The following is a 20,742-nucleotide window of genomic DNA, read 5'->3' on the forward strand; positions in this document are numbered from 1 at the left end:
GTATAAACCACGTCCGCAAAAATTCAAAAAATTGTGTAATGTATTTGATTTAAAACGAATTCAAGAATTTTTTGTAATTGGGCAACAATGTCAACTTAGATCTCTAACGTAGATAATGACGTGCAACGGTAAGTAAATTAGACGGACTGTATAACCTTAAAACTGCAACTGTCCTTCATTTGAATACGACCAATCACAGCCCGTAAAATCCGTCCATAACACAAGTCTAGTGGAAACTCAAATCATGCGGACGGTCGATATGTGTCATCCCCTCCATGTCAACCCTCTCAGCGGATTGGCGATTCGGATTAAGATCGCAGCGCCAATGTGGTATCAAATTAAACCAAGCTAAGAGCCGTTGTGAAGTTAGTCGTATATTGATGACAGTTGAGGTTATGGTTTCATCAATGATTTTTCATTGTTTATTGTTTATCCTTGTATTTTATTTTGGATTCATTTGGATTTCGTTTGCTGTTTTTTGTGAACTTTATAAACTTTACCACAATGCAAAGTGATTCTTTAAGGAAATTATTATTGGAAACTCTAGATGTTGGAGAAAGGTAGACGAAACCAAGGTTCATAAATAGACAGGTTGCATGGTAACTTTCCACCAATCAGCGTCGAGAATCTAATGGCGGGAGTGACGTCACCCAGAATGCTGCATTCAAATTCATTCACTTCACTCATTGAAATGAACTCGGAAAGTAGGAATGTATTGAAAATGTGTATATTTAAAAAAAATACGTTTGGATTTTTAATGACTATTTATTTCATATATTCTTTAAAAAAATGTGGTAGATACCTGTAGAGTTACAAAAATCATAGAATATAATTGTAATTAAATATATGCAGTAGAATAGCATTACTACTTAATTAAAGCAGAAGGAGATTCTTTCTTGTGTATATATGGGACTAAATCATTCAAATATCCTAGGTATATTAATAATGGGTTGAATATAATTTACTTTTTTTAAATGATTTTGAGTAGGTATATAATAATTTTGAATTGGGGATAATGCATGTAAAATAGTACATTATTATAAATTCCTCCTAACATGTAAACCATGGTGAAAAAGAGATTTAACTAAAGATTTATGTATCAAAATTAGTAGTTTTTCCCTTAAGTTTAACATAAGAGCATCTGATTACGTTGGGTACTGGATTATAATATCTAAAACTATTAAAAAATTATGATTCCATTCAATATAGGTACCTGTGAAGTTTTACATTAACAGTAAATTATAAAAAAATACAATTTCAGTGCAATAAAGGGAATTTTCCCCATTTTATATATTCATTTAATTTATAATTGTTTATTCAAACTATCTTCAGACAGCTGCAATATTGGTTATAATTTTATATGAAAGAATTACATATAATAGATCTATTATCTATAGACTTAATTAGATATATTGTTCAATAAGTCTAAGCAGATTGTAACCTACACAGATGATGTAAACTTGATGTGAAGAACCGCAAGAGACATTACAGAACTGTAATGTCTCTATACAAGAATGTCCTTTACTATACAATACAGCAGAAAGAAAATCCAGTAAGTAAGTAGGTACTTAATACAACCACATTAAAATGTATCTTAACACTTATAAAAGAGTTTTGGGTTTAAGTTATTATATTAAAAACACTTAATGATATCTATAGATACATTATATCTCAAGATATAAACACAAATTAAAACACTAACGATATTTAATAACCAAATATAGCCTCCAGACCACGTATCACGTATCCTATTATATTTACAAACAATTCGTAAAATTGATCGTCTGGGTGACGTCACGATGACAATATTTCATTTGTCAATGTCAAAGTTACCATACAACCTATGGTATAGGGACCTTGGACGAAACAATTTTTATTTACTGTTAATTTTTCCCTGTTATCAATAATGATGAATTCTGTAAGCGATAACATTATTTCTTTTGTTTTAGATATTTATTGAAGCTGAAAATAATTGGAGATTTAGATCCATATACAGTTCAGTCAGAATTGGATTTTACAGTAAAGTGCATTCCACCAAATTACTATTATAGATATTTATACATATCTGGTGGAGGCTCACAGTTACTACTCTAAGCAGCAGATGAAAGCATACAAAAGCCTTCCAGGCACATAAATATTTTACAGCTGGATTTGTTTTGAAAGCTGGAGTAAAAATTCTTAATGATTTCTATATTATTGTTGGAAAGGTAGGCCTTTATTTTATTTATTCACCATTAAGAAATATATGGGTAACAGTATTAGTGTCTTTTGGATAAATTGGTTCTAAATATTAGATTTATTTACGTTCATACAGTAAAACATCCGTTAACCGAACCCTTTTTAACCGAAACATCGTTTAACCGAAACGTCCATATAAGTAATAAACATAGCTGCAAAACATAATTGTCAAAAGAACAGAAATTGTTTTTTAAAACATTTCAAACATGTTCATTTTCCTTAATTTTATTGTTTTGTTCTATTTTACAATAAAGAAAACATTACGAATTCACCTCATAGTATGTTTTAATACCAACTTTGACCAAGAACTATGTAATTTGATACAAGAAGAGTACAAAAAGCAATGTTATTTTTAACCAAAATTCTTGTTATCCGAAACGCACTTCCCCCAATTATTTCGGTTAACGGAGGTTTTACTGTATATCTGTATGAAACAATATTAAATACTCATTAAACAATATACAAATGTTAGTGATATGTGAAAATATTCCATTTTAGCATCCTATCTTTTAAAATTGGAGGTACATAGTATTCGCATTAGTCATATTTAGAAAAATAGTTTTTTGTGTCTCCTGTACAATTTGGATAAATGGAGTTACACAGTTTACAGATTAGGTTGACGACATGTAATGGCTATGATAGAAAAGATAATCATAAACAGTCATGATTGTTTGTTCTAAAATTATATTATATGAATGTCTGATTTTAAATAAAATATTTTCAATCATTCTAAAGAACGCAAATACTGTAATAAAAATAAATTTTTGTAGTTGAAACAGGCCAAAAAGCTAAAATATTTTTTTTAGATGAAGGGTTCCCAAAAAGCTATTGCTAAATCACTAAATGTTTGGGTGGGGTGATAGCCAGTTATGATGACATAGCAAATGCACATTGTATGTGTATGGCCGGTAATAGTGAAGTTTGCAGCCGAGTATGCCCAAAGCAAGATAGAAGAAGAAGAACCCAATGCATGTACATATGTTAGTGAGCTCGCACACCAAAGCACTATCCTACATCACATATGGCATGAATTGCGAAAAGATATGCACTGAGTGGTCACTCGAAAGTCACCGAAAACCAGATGTGACACTCAGTGCGTATCTTTTCACAATGCATGCCACATGTGATGTACTATATTGCTTTGGTGTGCGAGCTCCCTTACAGCTACACGGTTTGGAGATAGCAACATGTGCATTATCTGATGGAAAAACTAATGAGTCTTGAAACTGTTTGGTCAGAGTGCTTATTGTGCTCTCTAAATGAACTGAAATATAATAAGACGGCTTTGTGATGCAGCGATATGAAAATGGTTATTCATTTTTAATTATAATGTACTTATTCATCATGAGTAATTATGTATTGGTAAAAATAAAACGGGATAATACCCGAAGGTTGGCTGTATACCATCTAGTTAAATAAAATTAACATGAAGTAAAACTCCCTAGTGTAGTCGGTATATTTAATAAAAATTCTAAAAAATTTTTAAAAATCCAAACGGATTACGTTCAAAACGTTTTCGGACTTATCAGTCCATCATCAGTGAACCTAAAAGTAAGTAATCTCACTTAGTAAAATTGAAAAGGGTGAAATTTTGAATGTTAAAAATTGAAAAGTGTGGTTACGATTACTTACTCTCTGTCCTTGCTAAATAGCCACAATGCCAAACACTGGTCAAGATGTATGTTCTAACTACATGGTGAAATCTGATCTACAATTTGGCTTACATTGGATGCCAACGGATTAGTACTAGGTACATGATGCTCTACTCCATTAATTAAGAGATTTTTTTATTATTAGGTCTACATTGAACTACGTTTAAGGGCTATTTATAAACTCGACGTTGACGTTAACGTTGCCGTTCGACGGTGACCTTGACGTTCGACGGTGACTTTGACGTTCGACGGTGACCTTGACGTTCGACGTTCGGGGGTGCATTTATAAACTTTTCGTTGACGGTGCCGTCACAGTATAGGAGGAATCAGTAAAGTCCACTTTACATCAACAATAAATTGGACAAGAAATTGACCAAGTTATTCAAGGCCAAATTTGACGTGTAAAAGCACACTTTGACATCTAAGTTTGTTCGTTATAAACTTCACGTGAAGAAATTGACGAAAAAGAAAATTGTTCTATTTTTTCATTTTATTTGGCGTGAATTCAGTGTCACCAACCTGTGTCCATTTGGCGGGAAGTGGAAGTAGAGCTTTTTGTTTATTATTATTTGTTGAGGTTGAGTCTTTCATGTTCATGACAACCTAAAAATTTTGATTGGAAAATGCATATAAGATAAGGGGGTGGAAAAATGGAAATTAGTGGCTTTTTTTGCAGTTCTGTCTGTTAGTTTTGCGTTTTGCTCTGGCTGGGTCTCTTTTGTTTAAACAATTATGTAAGTATTATAAAAACGTTTTCAATTTTCTGTATTCTTTAGGAAACGAATTATTTATGCATATTATTACCTGTAAATAGTAGTACCTATTTCTTTTGATTTTTAATTGTAAAGAATAGAAAAATTACCATTCATTTTAATTTTTTAGAATCAGCTGAAAGTGGTCTACAAAAAAACCAGGAAGGAAACGTATTATAGCCTTGTTGTGGCTATGAAAGGCAAAAGAAAGATACCTATAAAAAGTGTATTGACTAGTTGGAAGAAACTCCACATTGTCGATGCATAATAAGATATTACTTTATAAACAAATATCAAGACCTAGGAATGGAACCTGGATAATATAGTCATCAAGAATAATTGGATAGCAGGAAGTCATAAGCAACAACAACTTCATAAGTATGAGAATATTGAGGAAATCCAGCTCCTCATATCTACTACTGGACAAACTAGAAGATTGAAGAGGACAAAGCCTTTTGAACTTGTTTGAGTGATAGGTGATAGTGAAAAGCAGAGCGTAGTGCTTGTGTGCCTGTGTATGTTAGAATAGTGCACGATCTTGTTAGATTAGATAAGAGACGCTATGGGGTAAGCTCTTCATTTTAAGGAACAGTAGTAATTTAGGTTAAATTAAAATTGCTCATTGGTCAGTTATGACCAGATTGTAATTCTCTGATGTTTGGCAAAAAGGGCTTAAGTCAGAATTGCACATCAATAATGTTTTGATGATTTCTGGACCATAAAAAAAGTGTTGCAGACTTAAACTGTATGTACCAATAAAAAGAGCCGATTTTTCTGGTCCAGAAATCATCAAAACATTATCGATGTGCAATTCTGACTTAAGCCCTTTTTCCCAAACATCAGAGAATTGCAATGTACAATTCAATACAAATGAATCATCATCGTAGTGATGATTATGGAAAAAAATATATGACAAGATTTTGTGCAATAAAAATGTTTATATTTATCAAGGATGTATTATTTGGTATGGCCACATATACTTCTGGTATATCGTCGGTGATGTGACAATACCTCCTATCTGCTTTTTCATGAATTTTGTAGGAGACGAAAAACCATTTTTAGGGTCATCTCTGTTTTCACATGTAAATTTTGACATGTTTTGTAGTAAATAGATAATTGAATTTACTACAAAACATGTCAAAAAATATCATATGAAAACAGGAGGTGACTGTAAAAAAAGTTTTTAGTCTCTCTTACAAAACGGTTAACCGAGGTGACAGTTAATACAGAGACAGATAATCAAGGTTCCACTGTATAGTGAAATTTGGACACCCGACACCCCATACAAATTTTATGGGGGTTTTGTTCGTTTAAACCCCCCCAAACTTTTGTGTAAGTTACAATTGAATTATTATTGTGGTACTGTTAAACACAATGTTTTTAAAACTTTTTGGCCTCTTAGTACTTTTTTGAAGTCAGTTTTTATCGTAATATTTTGAATATTTGTCAAATCCACCACATATTTGTATATGGTTAAGTACGATTGTAGAGACTAATAATATGAAAATTTATTTATGATTTACATTTTTAGGTATATTTTGAACCATTTTAAAAAGAAGCCATATCTTGATAAAAAGAGCTTTATCGAAAAAATATAAAGAGGTAAAAAAGTTTTAAAAACACAGTGTTTAACTAATGGTACCGCAGAAATAATTTAATTGGAACGTACCCAAAAGTTTGGGGGGGTTAAAGGGAACAAAACCCCCATAAAATTTTTATGGGGTGCACAAATTTCACTATAATTTTTCTTTAAGATGTTACTGCAATAATATTGCTTCATGTCCATTTTCAATAAAAAATCTTTAATAATTTTCGATATATTCGAAAAAATCAATTTTTATTTTGTATCTTCAAAGGGCTGTAACTTTTTTTGTGTGCATATTTGTACTAAGGTAAGTTAGGTTCATTCAAATTATTTTTAGTCCCAGAATATGTGATTTAATTTACGACCAATCTTTTCGGGACACCCTGTATAATAAATGGGATTAGCTGGCTTAAAAATTCATAATCTACGTTCTGTAGAAAATATCCAGTTTTTGGTTTCTTTTTAACTAGATCTTAATATATAACCAAGCATTTTAAGACCTTTTTATTAATTTTTCGATGATATATTCGTGTTTTTAGTTTGTTCAAAATATTCTAGATGATTGTACACTATAATAGATAGCCAACTAAATAAACACAAAAATTTTATTTTTGTTACAGCCTGTATATAAGTTTACCTATATATACAGTGCATTACGCACCACCTTAAAAATTGGGCATTTTTGATGTCTCGAATTTCCTAAACCTGTTGTCCCATCTAAGTGATTTTTTTATAATAATATAGCCTGAGGCTATAGGTTACTGCCTTATGCTTGTCATGCACGGGGAGCTATACTGTAATATATATTATATCACATCGCTCTCTATAGTAATGAGTGAGACTGCACATACGGAACCATTAGTTCCCTGTCTGCAGGCTCACTCATTACTATAGAGAGCGATATGATATAATATACATATATTACAGTATAGCTCCCAGTGCATGACAAGCTTAAGGATGTAACCTATAGCCTGGGCTATATTATAAAAAAATCACTCAGATGGGACAACAGGTTTAGAAAATTCGAGACATCAAAAATGCCCTATTTTTAAGGTGGTGCGTTAATTTCTTGGAGAAGTGTATTGTAATTTAATGTAAATAATGTAATATCCAATAATTGTAATTTAATATAAGATGTAATATAAGTTCCTTAAAAATTTATTTTTTATTTCCCACCATACATTCTCCACAGGTCTAAATATCGATGCTAGACGTCCACCGGAGGTCCTCTCAGGACGTTAGATGGACGTTCGGCAGCAAGACATTGGACCAAACTGGGACGTCCTATGAAGGTCCAATTGACATTCACTGAACGTCCCCTCGGACGTTAGGTGGACGTTTGGCAACGTGGCATTTGGACCAAAATAGGACGTCCTGTTAAGGTCCAAAGTACGTCCCTTCGGACCTTAAGTGGACGTCCAACGGACATTCGGTAGCACGACATTTGGACCAAAATAGGACGTTCCTTGGATGAAAACTGACCTCCCTAAAGTCCGTGAAGGACATCCTTGTGCTATTAGGGATGTATAGTCTCTTTATTCTATTATATTCTACTCTATTTCAAACCTATTCTATATAAGTATCTACACATTACACCTATTATCATCATCATCATTCTCTTTGCCTTATCCCTATGCAGTGTCGGCTTCCCTAATTGCATTTCTCCACACAATTCTATCTTGAGTCATATCAATGTTAATCCCCTTTACCAACATGTCCTGCCTTATCGTCTTCTTTGGTCTTCCTCTCCTACTCCTTCCAGGAATCTGCACTTCAGCTATTCTTCGTATTGGGTGATTAACGTCTCGATGTTGAACATGACCAAACCATCTTAACCCATGCTCTCTCATTTTGGCATCAATTGGTGCCACACCTAGACTTCCCCTAATATACTCATTTCTAATTTTATCCTTCTTTGTCACTCCACTCATCCATCTAAGCATTCTCATTTCCACCACATGCATTCGTTGTTCCGCTTTCTTTTTCACTGCCCAACATTCAGTTCCGTGCATCATAGCCGGTCTTATGGCTGTTTTATAGAATTTTCCCTTCAGCTTCATTGAAATTTTTCTGTCACACAACACACCACTCGCTTCTTTCCACTTCATCCATCCAGCCCTAATTCTACTGCATGCATCTCCATCTATTTCTCCATTACTCTGTAATACCGATAGTAGGTACTTAAAACTATTGCTTTTCACAATCATTTCACCTATTATATTATATTTTACTTTATTCTATACTATATATCTATTCTAATCTATCTATATATTTCATTTAATCTGTTACATTCTACTATATTCTGTTTTAAATCAAATACTTTATTAGTAAGTATCTATTGTATTATATTCTACTCTATTCTATTTCAAGTTTATTCTATACTATATATCTATTCTAATCTATCTCTCTATTTTATTAATCTGTTCTATTCTATTCTGTTTCAAATCAAACACTTTACTCAAACAAAGAAACTAACGACATTCAAAAGCTTCTAATAAAAAAATCATTGCATTGGTACTACTGAAAATATTGACATTTTTACAACATTTATTCCAAGTTCCTTCAATTTTTTTGAGGACAAGAAAATTTTGCTTTCAAGAAATTCACGAGTTTATTGACGTCAAGTTAATAACGAACAAATATGGATGTCAAATTGTGCTTTGAGAACACGTCAAATTTGGCCTTGAATAACTTGGTCAATTTTATTGTTCAATTTATTGTTGATGTAAAGTGCACTTAAGCTCACTCCTCGAAAAATTTGTTCCATGCGCGAAGTCGGCCAAAATTCTGTTTCCCGTGCGCATCCGATAACAGCGTGTTTGATACTCTCTTTCCTTGTCTAAGGTTTGATACGTTTGCTACGATAGGTCGGGATTCACGAAGCGTTAAATACCGCTATGAATTCCAAGATTTCATTGGTTAGAACTACCCACGTGATATCTGTGTTCCTATTGGTCAAATGATTAAGAATGACAGAGCGGGATATTTAAATACCAATATTGTATGCAAAGTGTCGTTTCAAGAAAACAAGTCAGCTGACTGAGGATGATGGATAAATATTAATTTCTTGTTTATCTGACAATTTTTATGATAGAAATAAGTGTGGTAGAAAATCAAAATGTATTGAAAAACGGTATTGATTAAAAAACACTATTTATTCGTTTCTACTAGTCTTCTTTCTAGACTGTACCTAGTCTCATAAAATATTTCTTTTTATCTCATAAAAAATATAAACAATTATTGTATAGTTATAATATGTACCTATTCTTTTTATTTATTTCAGTTGTTCAATACAAACACGGCAGCCCTAGAATAGATCTTATAAATTAAATTATAAATGCATGAAAATTAAAAAGAGATAATTTACATAAAAGTTAATATACTGGATATGGGGAAAAGTAATTTAGGGGAAATTATATGTTATATTATATAATAATTATGATTTTCTTCGGCATTTTGTGAAGTATAGGGCATGTTGTGTCTTGTGTCCTTTTAAAAAGTCTGAAATTTCATTTACATTTGGATTTTTAAATGTATCACGTATTAATATGTTGCTACGATTTTTGTTCCTTTGTGGAGAAAAACCGTTCCTGTGGTTCAATGTTTTTACATATTGAAACCTTTAAAACACTTTCAATTTTTTTTGCAAATTTTTATTAAATTTTTTGTTGCATGTAGGTATATTTGACAAAACAATCTAAACATTGCTGTCACTTAAATTATCTAAATCGGGTGTATGTATTTACAAGCATCGTCAAATCTTCATGATCTTTTTTATTGCAAATTAAATTGATGTTACTTAAATCCTTAAAGTCGTGGTTTCACTATCAAATAATTTGATCAAACAGTTTGAGCAAACTCAGGAAGTGACGTCACAACTGGAGTTTGTTCAAATTATAAAAATCTAGTCGTCACACTATCAGTTTGATCAAAGTTTGTATTGAGAGTTGTGGTAGTAGGTACATATATCAAAACCCACAAGCATTCCAACACTTTAGCGAATAATAAGCCCCAAACTCTCTATTGTAGAAGGGAGTTAGTAACAAACCAAAAAGAAATCAAGTCCTGGTGCGGGAGCACGCCAAATAGAATACTATTTTGCTGACGTCACAAAATAGAATTTCATAATGGGAGAATCGACGGTTGCTATGCAACGTGAGGTCACTAAAATAGAATTCTATTTGGCGTGCTCCCGCACCTGATTAGGAAAAATCTAGAAAACAAACAAGAGTAACTATTGGCTACAAAAGCTGCTGTACAAAAATCAGTGTGCACGCTGAAGAAAGCAACGCAGGAAATGATAACGAAACAATTTTAATGTGTAGCTAGGCCATGACTGATAAACATATACAGGGGCTCACAGCTTAAATGATGCAGTCACTACTCAATAAAGCTAGCTTGTGTCAGTGGCTCAATATTTATTAGAAAAAACTTACATACTGAAAGTAGGTAAGTTAGTATGAGTCTTCTAAAATAGCATAAGCTATGTTTTGGGTTTCAAATATGCAATAATTAACAGCCTTAGCGCCAGTGTATCCTTTTAGATACACACTGTCCTCAACACTGTGTACCGAAAAAGATACACATGGCTCGTTGTGTTCGATCTGTTGTGTCACCTAAAAGGACACACTTTCTTAAGTTTTTATATGTAGAGAATAATGCTATGGCCTGAGCCAATTTCCTGGTATAACTGGGTTTGGCCTTACGACATGAAAAGATAGGTTGTATGTAACTAGAAATTCATATGAAAAATGTTGTCATGTATGGGCCAAAACAACTTGCTCCAACTCATTATGCAGGGAAAGATTCAAGGAAAAAGAAGCATAGGGAGACGCAGAATATCGTGGCTGCGCAACCTGAGAGAATGGTACAGTTGTACATCAAACGAACTTTTCAGAGCAGCCATCTCCAAAGTCCTAATAGCTAAGATGTATTGTCAGAGAAATAGCAAATAATCCCAAAAAAGTGCACCAAATTTGAGAGATGAGGTGGAAAGAGAGTTTGGAAATAGATGTAACCCAGAAACAATTAGAGGGATATTACAAAAGAATAATCTACATAGCTGAACTGCAAGAAATAAATCTTCTATCAGCCAAAGAAATAAGCAACAAGGAGTTTTGTTTTCTTTATTAATATTCTCCTTTAAAAGTTTACATCATTTTAGCTGCTATCAAAATCATACACAAAATAATTAAAAGATTATTGTTATTTAAGTATGGTATATTTGAAACCCAAAACATAGCTTATGCTGTTTTAGAGGACTTGTAGTAACTTACTTTCAGTATGTAATTTTTTTCTAATATTGAGTCACTGACACAAGCTAGTTTTATTGAGTAGCGACTGTATCATTTCAGAATTGAGGCTGTGAGTCACTGTAGGTGCAGTAGAATAATTTTGCTTATAAATATTATCAGTAATAATATTCGCGATTGAAACGGAATATAGAGGGCAGGTCGAATGCAAGAAAACAGGAGCGTCATTTGAAATTTTGATAGGGGGGGGGGGCAAGCATTATATATACAATACATTTATATGCAAACATAATACAAAATTAATCTATTTTTTCTAAATTTCAGTAATTTTCAGGGTCAGGGGGGGGGCAAATGCCCCCCCTGCCCCCTATCAAATGACGCCCCTGCAAGAAAATGGCCGATATAAATGGTATAAACAAACATTCAATTGAGGAATAGAACAATACCGATTTGATTTAAAATATTTTAATGTACTCATAATGCTGAAATTTACTAAAAATTTTTTAATAGTGACCAAATTCCATTCAAATCAACAATTTTCTGGTTTGTTTATACCACTTATAGTAGTTTAAATCTATTCCACCAGAGGTCAGCTACTTTGTTTTTCATCGCGAATTTACATCAAAATAAAAATTCCATCACAGCTGATTGTCATTTGTCTTTATTGCTTAATTCTCTGACCAATACGAACACAGATATCACGTGGGTAGTGCTAACCAATAAAATCGTGGAATTCATAGCGGTTTTTAACGGCTCGTTCGGGATTCGGGATCGTCATCATAGAGTTATATATTAGCATAGAGAGAGTGTCATTCAGAACGAAGTGACGACACCATCTTTTTTATTTGGATTAGTGCTGTTTCACTCTTACGCATAGTAAAGCTGCTACAGTTGTCCTCCTCTTCCGTGCCTATATTCACACTGAATGTCATCATAGATTTCCAATACAATGTGTTAGAAAGAGATGCAGCAAACCAGTCCATGAGATCTTGTCGTCAGGAAGCGCGGAAGGTAGGCTCCCTCTATGTTAATAGGGCTTTTCATCGATTGTCATTTGTTTCGAGCTTCTGTCATATGTTGTATAATCTGTGTATAATACTAATATACACGGATTATACGACATATGACAGTAGCTCGAAACAAATGACTGTGAATGAAAAGCCCTATATATACCTCTATGATCGTCATCTGATTTTCTTTTGTGAATTTTTTGAGGTTGTGTTTGTGAATTGTATTGTTTTGATTAATTTACTACTTTATTTTCATATTAATAATAGGTAGTTATGTATATTAATGTGTGCTGTGAATGTGATATTATTTTCTTAAATCAGTAAAATGGAAATAAAGCAAGCAGAAAACTATTTTTACAACAGAAGGGTGCCGTGGCAGTTAGTAGGCATTCGCATCGGGTAAAATTTTTTGGAAAATATGAAAATATACATTGTTTTAAGCTATTTTCCCGAAAAAAATTTGCGGATTACTCATTCATTTAAATAAAAATCAACTTTACAAATTGGTTTTTTCCATACATAACCTTACTAATTTCAGACATATTTTCCCCAAATAGAAGTGTATATTTTATATTTGTAGGTACTGACCTTTTATTTATATCTTATTAATCCATATTAGTGCGGTATAATTCATTATTTTTATTAGAATACTGGATTATATTGAAAATATTATAATCCAACAAAATTTTAAATTCTCTCTGTCAACATTTTTGCAATCAAGTAATCAAATTCACAACACAAAATCACAAAATGTTTATGACATTTAGATCGACATTCGACAAGGACTGTGCTAGGTTGCCAATTTTTATCGTAAGGTTTTCTGTTTTAAATATTGATGTAATTTAAATAAATCAAAATATCTTTGGAATTTGAAAATTTGTCAAAACAAGATTAGTTGTCATTCACGTTTAGTATCGAAAAATGGATGTAACTTCTTATTTTGATATTAATAATATCACACAAAAAAGTGATTTAGAATTAATCCAACATTTGCAAAGTGTTTGATTAATTAAAAAACAGTTTAAGTGCAAAGAAAGACAGTGTCGCCGTTTATGTACGGTGAGGTCAATGGAGAGATACAAATTAAACTATGTTTATTAGGGTGGGTTGTGATTGCGCGCAGCGGTCAAATACCTCCTGCGGTTCTCTCACTCTATTACCCGTAAGTTAGGTTTGGACCGAAGGGTTAGGTCTTCCTCCTTTCTGACCGCTGCGCGCAATTGCAGTCTGCCCGTTTATTAATTGTAAACTGCCATTTATTATGTAAACTGCCATTACCATTTGCCAGCTGCCAATGTCAACAAAAAAAGAAGAAAATGTCATTGTCAGCTGTCAATGTCAAAAAAAAAGAAAAAAATATCACTGTCAGCTGTCAATGTCAACAAAAAAAAAAGAAGAAACTATCATTACCATTTGTCAGCTGTCAATGTCAACAAAAAAAGAAGAAAATGTCATTGTCAGCTGTCAATGTTAACAAAAAAGAAAAAAATGTCATTGTCAGCTGTCAATGTCAACAAAAAAGAAGAAAATGTCAATGTCAACAAAAAAAAGAAGAAACTGTCATTACCATTTGTCAGCTGTCAATGTCAACAAAAAACGAAGAAACTGTCATTACCATTTGTCAATGTCAACAAAAAACGAAGAAACTGCCATTACCATTTGTCAGCTGTCAATGTCAACAAAAAAAGAAGAAAATGTCATTGTCAGCTGTCAATGTCAACAAAAAAAAATGTCATTGTCAGCTGTCAGTGTTAACAAAAAAATGTCACAGTCAATGTCGACAAAAAAAAAGAAGAAACTGTCATTATCATTTGTCAGCTGTCAATGTCAACAAAAAAACGAAAGAACTGCCATTACCATTTGTCAGCTGTCAATGTCAACAAAAAAAGAAGAAAATGCCATTGTCAGATGTCAATGTCAACAAAAAAAACTGTCATTGCCAGCTGTCATTGTCAACAAAAAAAGAAGAAAATGTCACTGTCAGCTGTCAATGTCAACAAAAAAAAAGAAGAAATTGTCATTACCTTTTGTTAAATATTATAAATGTCATTGTCAGCTGTCAATTTTAACAAAAAAATAAGAAAATGTCATTGTTAGCTGTCAATTTGTAACAAAACATTAAACGCCAACAAAGTTGAAGAAAACTGTATTGTTAAATTTGAATTGTTTAATTACTACATAGTAGGTGGCACTAGCAATAAATATAAAAATTATGTCACACTTTAAAAATCCCTAGATTTCAAAGATAAATCGAGAAAAATCCCTCCTGTACCGATGCCCGTACGGTCCAGGTTTGGTTAGGTTAGGTCCATTTCCCCACAAAAATGCGTCAAAATTTGTTACTTGTAAAACTAAAAATTTTTATAGATTTGGCAACATCCAGCAACGTCACATGTAATTATCAATATGGCGGTCTAAAAAAGTGTATAAAATCCAATTTTCAAAGTCTTTTATTATGAAAACTAATGGATAATCCGCAAAATTTTTTTTTGAGAATAGCTTAAAATAATGTATATTTTCGTATTTTCCAAAAAATTTCTCTCATAGCGGATGCCTACTAACGGCCACGGCACCTGTTGTTATATATTAGCTCAAATCACTGCATTAAATGCGCCATCCTTTCCATTTATTTCGGTAAAATTAACCACCTTATAATACTCAAATGAGTCTGGGAGGAAGCTTTAAAAATTTACAAAATATAGGAAGCAAACAGAAAGTAATTTGTTTATTTTTTATAAATATTACTATCTGTAAACGTTCCATAACTTTTGCTGGAAATAATATGGCTGTTTAAAAATGAATACAATAAACAAGTATAAACGTATAAAATAGTCTCAAAATCCAAGATTAATAACTAAAATATCAATATTTTTCTTTTGTATAACATAAACACACTGCATCAACAAAAACAAACGAGAAAACATAGAAAAAAGTGTTGTGTGATTTGGTAGAATGCGATCTTACTCTTTAAAAAACATGACACGTATTTCAGCGCCATCTCAGCTCCTGGTTAAATGGAAGGATACTACAAATCTGGCCTCCACATAAGTGGTCTGTAGCTTCGACATGATAGGTGTGAAATTCTAAACGTTCTTGTTGTTGATTGGATAGGAAGAGTGGCGTAATCTAGCCTCCATGCTAGGTACATCATAGCCTCCATACGGTACTTCCAATATTTAATATTTTATTCAAGTGGACAATAAAGGTACAACACAAACAACTTTTGTTTCTTAATTATTTATTTATACAATAATGTGACATTTTACATATAAATATGAGTATTTAATTTGGATTAAATATATGTTTACTCGTTGAATTTTTCCACCGTCTGCACACAACACCTGATGGGAGCCATTAGACCTAACAACAAAACGCGAAATAAAATGTGGATTTTAAAACTGTTGGATAAACAGTACCTACAATCAGAAAATCTCTACCTTACAATCAGAAAAACTTACCTTTAAAAAGGTACTCGATTACAAAATATCAAAAAACACGACTGAATATCAGATCAGCTTTTTATGGTTACCCAAACACATCACATAACCGACCATATAAAATAAAGTCCACTTTACATCAACAATAAATTGGACAAGAAATTGACCAAGTTATTCAAGGCCAAATTTGACGTGTAAAAGCACACTTTGACATCTAAGTTTGTTCGTTATAAACTTCACGTGAAGAAATTGACGAAAAAGAAAAATTGTTCTATTTTTTCATTTATTTGGCGTGAATTCAGTGTCACCAACCTGTGTCCATTTGGCGGGAAGTGGAAGTAGAGCTTTTTGTTTATTATTATTTGTTGAGGTTGAGTCTTTCATGTTCATGACAACCTAAAAATTTTGATTGGAAAATGCATATAAGATAAGGGGGTGGGAAAATGGAAATTAGTGGCTTTTTTGCAGTTCTGTCTGTTAGTTTTGCTCTGGCTGGGTCTCTTTTGTTTAAACAATTATGTAAGTATTATAAAAACGTTTTCAATTTTCTGTATTCTTTAGGAAACGAATTATTTATGCATATTATTACCTGTAAATAGTAGTACCTATTTCCTATTTCTTTTGATTTTTAATTGTAAAGAATAGAAAAATTACCATTCATTTTAATTTTTTAGAATCAGCTGAAAGTGGTCTACAAAAAAACCAGGAAGGAAACGTATTATAGCCTTGTTGTGGCTATGAAAGGCAAAAGAAAGATACCTATAAAAAGTGTATTGACTAGTTGGAAGAAACTCCACATTGTCGATGCATAATAAGATATTACTTTATAAACAAATATCAAGACCTAGGAATGGAACCTGGATAATATAGTCATCAAGAAGATAGCAGGAGGTCATGAGCAACAACAACTTCATAAGTATGAGAATATTGAGGAAATCCAGCTCCTCGATATCTACTACTGGACAAACTAGAAGATTGAAGAGGACAAAGCCTTTTGAACTAGTTTGAGTGATAGGTGATAGTGAAAAGCAGAGCGTAGTGCTTGTGTGCCTGTGTATGTTAGAATAGTGCACGATCTTGTTAGATTAGATAAGAGACGCTATAGGGTAAGCTCTTCATTTTAAGGAACAGTAGTAATTTAGGTTAAATTAAAATTGCTCATTGGTCAGTTATGACCAGATTGTAATTCTCTGATGTTTGGCAAAAAGGGCTGAAGTCAGAATTGCACATCAATAATGTTTTGATGATTTCTGGACCATAAAAAAAGTGTTGCAGACTTAAACTGTATGTACCAATAAAAAGAGCCGATTTTTCTGGTCCAGAAATCATCAAAACATTATCGATGTGCAATTCTGACTTAAGCCCTTTTTCCCAAACATCAGAGAATTGCAATGTACAATTCAATACAAATGAATCATCATCGTAGTGATGATTATGGAAAAAAATATATATATATAGAAATATATATATTTTGTGCAATAAAAATGTTTATATTTATCAAGGATGTATTATTTGGTATGGCCACATATACTTCTGGTATATCGTCGGTGATGTGACAATACCTCCTATCTGCTTTTTCATGAATTTTGTAGGAGACGAAAAACCATTTTTAGGGTCATCTGTTTTCACATGTAAATTTTGACATGTTTTGTAGTAAATAGATAATTGAATTTACTACAAAACATGTCAAAAAATATCATATGAAAACAGGAGGTGACTGTAAAAAAAGTTTTTAGTCTCTCTTACAAAATGGTTAACAGTTAATAGAGAGACAGATAATCGAGGTTCCACTGTATAGTGAAATTTGGACACCCGACACCCCATACAAATTTTATGGGGGTTTTGTTCGTTTAAACCCCCCCCCAAACTTTTGTGTAAGTTACAATTGAATTATTATTGTGGTACTATTAAACACAATGTTTTTAAAACTTTTTTGCCTCTTAGTACTTTTTTGAAGTCAGTTTTTATCGTGATATTTTGAATATTTGTCAAATCCACCACATATTTGTATATGGTTAAGTACGATTGTAGAGACTAATAATATGAAAATTTATTTATGATTTACATTTTTAGGTATATTTTGAACCATTTTAAAAAGAAGCCGTATCTTGATAAAAAGAGCTTTATCGAAAAAATAGAAAGAGGTAAAAAAGTTTTAAAAACACAGTGTTTAACTAATGGTACCGCAGAAATAATTTAATTGGAACGTACCCAAAAGTTTGGGGGGGTTAAAGGGAACAAAACCCCCATAAAATTTTTATGGGGTGCACAAATTTCACTATAATTTTTCTTTAAGATGTTACTGCAATAATATTGCTTCATGTCCATTTTCAATAAAAAATCTTTAATAGTTTTCGATATATTCGAAAAAATCGAATTTTCATTTTGTATCTTCAAAGGGCTGTAACTTTTTTTGTGTGCATATTTGTACTAAGGTAAGTTAGGTTCATTCAAATTATTTTTGGTCCCAGAATATGTGATTTAATTTACGACCAATCTTTTCGGGACACCCTGTATAATAAATGGGATTAGCTGGCTTAAAAATTCATAATCTACGTTCTGTAGAAAATATACAGTTTTTGGTTTCTTTTTAACTAGATCTTAATATCTAACCAAGCATTTTAAGACCTTTTTATTATTTTTTCGATGATATATTCATGTTTTTAGTTTGTTCAAAATATTCTAGATGATTGTACACTATAATAGATAGCCAACTAAATAAACACAAAAATTTTATTTTTGCTACAGCCTGTATATAAGTTTACCTATATATACAGTGCATTACGCACCACCTTAAAAATTGGGCATTTTTGATGTCTCGAATTTCCTAAACCTGTTGTCCCATCTAAGTGATTTTTTTATAATAATATAGCCTGAGGCTATAGGTTACTGCCTTATGCTTGTCATGCACGGGGAGCTATACTGTAATATACATTATATCACGTCGCTCTCTATAGTAATGAGTGAGCCTGCACATACGGAACCATTAGTTCCCTGTCTGCAGGCTCACTCATTACTATAGAGAGCGATATGATATAATATACATATATTACAGTATAGCTACCAGTGCATGACAAGCTTAAGGATGTAACCTATAGCCTAGGCTATATTATAAAAAAATCACTCAGATGAGACAACAGGTTTAGAAAATTCGAGACATCAAAAATGCCCTATTTTTAAGGTGGTGCGTTAATTTCTTGGAGAAGTGTATTGTAATTTAATGTAAATAATGTAATATCCAATAATTGTAATTTAATATAAGATGTAATATAAGTTCCTTAAAAATATATTTTTTATTTCCCACCATACATTCTCCACAGGTCTAAATATCGATGCTAGACGTCCACCGGAGGTCCTCTCAGGACGTTAGATGGACGTTCGGCAGCAAGACATTGGACCAAACTGGGACATCCTATGAAGGTCCAATTGACATTCACTGAACGTCCCCTCGGACGTTAGGTGGACGTCCATTGGATGTTTGGCAACGTGGCATTTGGACCAAAATAGGACGTCCTGTTAAGGTCCAATTTACGTCCCCTAGGACGTCCGATTAAGGTCCAATGTACGTCCCTTTGGACCTTAAGTGGACGTCCAACAGACATTCGGTAGCGCGACATTTGGACCAAAATAGGACGTTCCTTGGACGAAAACGGACCTCCCTAAAGTCTGTGAAGGACATCCTTGTGCTATTAGGGATGTATCTATGTAGGTATATAGTATCTTTATTCTATTATATTCTACTCTATTTCAAACCTATTCTATATAAGTATCTACACATTACACCTATTATCATCATCATCATTCTCTTTGCCTTATCCCTATGCAGTGTCGGCTTCCCTAATTGCATTTCTCCACACAATTCTATCTTGAGTCATATCAATGTTAATCCCCTTTACCAACATGTCCTGCCTTATCGTCTTCTTTGGTCTTCCTCTCCTACTCCTTCCAGGAATCTGCACTTCAGCTATTCTTCGTATTGGGTGATTAACGTCTCGATGTTGAACATGACCAAACCATCTTAACCTATGCTCTCTCATTTTGGCATCAATTGGTGCCACACCTAGACTTCCCCTAATATACTCATATCTAATTTTATCCTTCTTTGTCACTCCACTCATCCATCTAAGCATTCTCATTTCCACCACATGCATTCATTGTTCCGCTTTCTTTTTCACTGCCCAACATTCAGTTCCGCGCATCATAGCCGGTCTTGTGGCTGTTTTATAGAATTTTCCCTTCAGCTTCATTGGAATTTTTCTGTCACAACACACCACTCGCTTCTTTCCACTTCATCCATCCAGCCCTAATTCTACTGCATGCATCTCCATCTATTTCTCCATTACTCTGTAATACCGATCCTAGGTACTTAAAACTATTGCTTTTCACAATCATTTCACCTATTATATTATATTTTACTTTATTCTATACTATATATCTATTCTAATCTATCTATATATTTCATTTAATCTGTTACATTCTACTCTATTCTGTTTTAAATCAAATACTTTATTATTAGTAAGTATCTACATATATATTACATCTATTCTATTATATTCTACTCTATTCTATTTCAGTTTATTTTATACTATATATCTATTCTAATCTATCTCTCTATTTTATTTATTTTATTAATCTGTTCTATTCTATTCTGTTTCAAATCAAACACTTTACTCAAACAAAGAAACAAACGACATTCAAAAGCTTCTAATAAAAAAATCATTGCATTGGTACTACTGAAAATATTGACATTTTTACAACATTTATTCCAAGTTCCTTCAATTTTTTTGAGGACAAGAAAATTTTGCTTTCAAGAAAT

The 20,742-nt window shown here is 32.5% G+C and overlaps 5 long non-coding RNA genes across 5 annotated transcripts; 4 read left to right on the plus strand and 1 right to left on the minus strand.

The window, feature by feature from the left end:
* Window positions 1-272: 272 nt before the first annotated feature.
* On the plus strand, window positions 273-3,664 carry LOC126880234 (uncharacterized). The gene is made up of 3 exons (XR_007696510.1): window positions 273-560; window positions 1,950-2,207; window positions 3,045-3,664. It is a non-coding gene; the product is annotated as an uncharacterized LOC126880234 (long non-coding RNA).
* A 560-nt stretch (window positions 3,665-4,224) lies between these two features.
* Window positions 4,225-5,588, plus strand: LOC126880233 (uncharacterized). Its single transcript, XR_007696508.1, has 2 exons — window positions 4,225-4,624; window positions 4,773-5,588. It is a non-coding gene; the product is annotated as an uncharacterized LOC126880233 (long non-coding RNA).
* A 267-nt stretch (window positions 5,589-5,855) lies between these two features.
* LOC126880232 (uncharacterized) lies at window positions 5,856-19,211 on the plus strand. The gene is made up of 2 exons (XR_007696507.1): window positions 5,856-6,534; window positions 18,362-19,211. It is a non-coding gene; the product is annotated as an uncharacterized LOC126880232 (long non-coding RNA).
* Window positions 15,711-16,066, minus strand: LOC126880235 (uncharacterized). The gene is made up of 2 exons (XR_007696511.1): window positions 15,948-16,066; window positions 15,711-15,849 (listed from the first exon to the last, which is right to left on the minus strand). It is a non-coding gene; the product is annotated as an uncharacterized LOC126880235 (long non-coding RNA).
* On the plus strand, window positions 16,218-17,423 carry LOC126880236 (uncharacterized). The gene is made up of 2 exons (XR_007696512.1): window positions 16,218-16,445; window positions 16,601-17,423. It is a non-coding gene; the product is annotated as an uncharacterized LOC126880236 (long non-coding RNA).
* Window positions 19,212-20,742: the final 1,531 nt, after the last annotated feature.

The sequence above is a fragment of the Diabrotica virgifera genome, chromosome 2 (assembly GCF_917563875.1).
Source record: "Diabrotica virgifera virgifera chromosome 2, PGI_DIABVI_V3a".
NCBI classification, from domain to species: Eukaryota; Metazoa; Arthropoda; class Insecta; order Coleoptera; family Chrysomelidae; genus Diabrotica; species Diabrotica virgifera.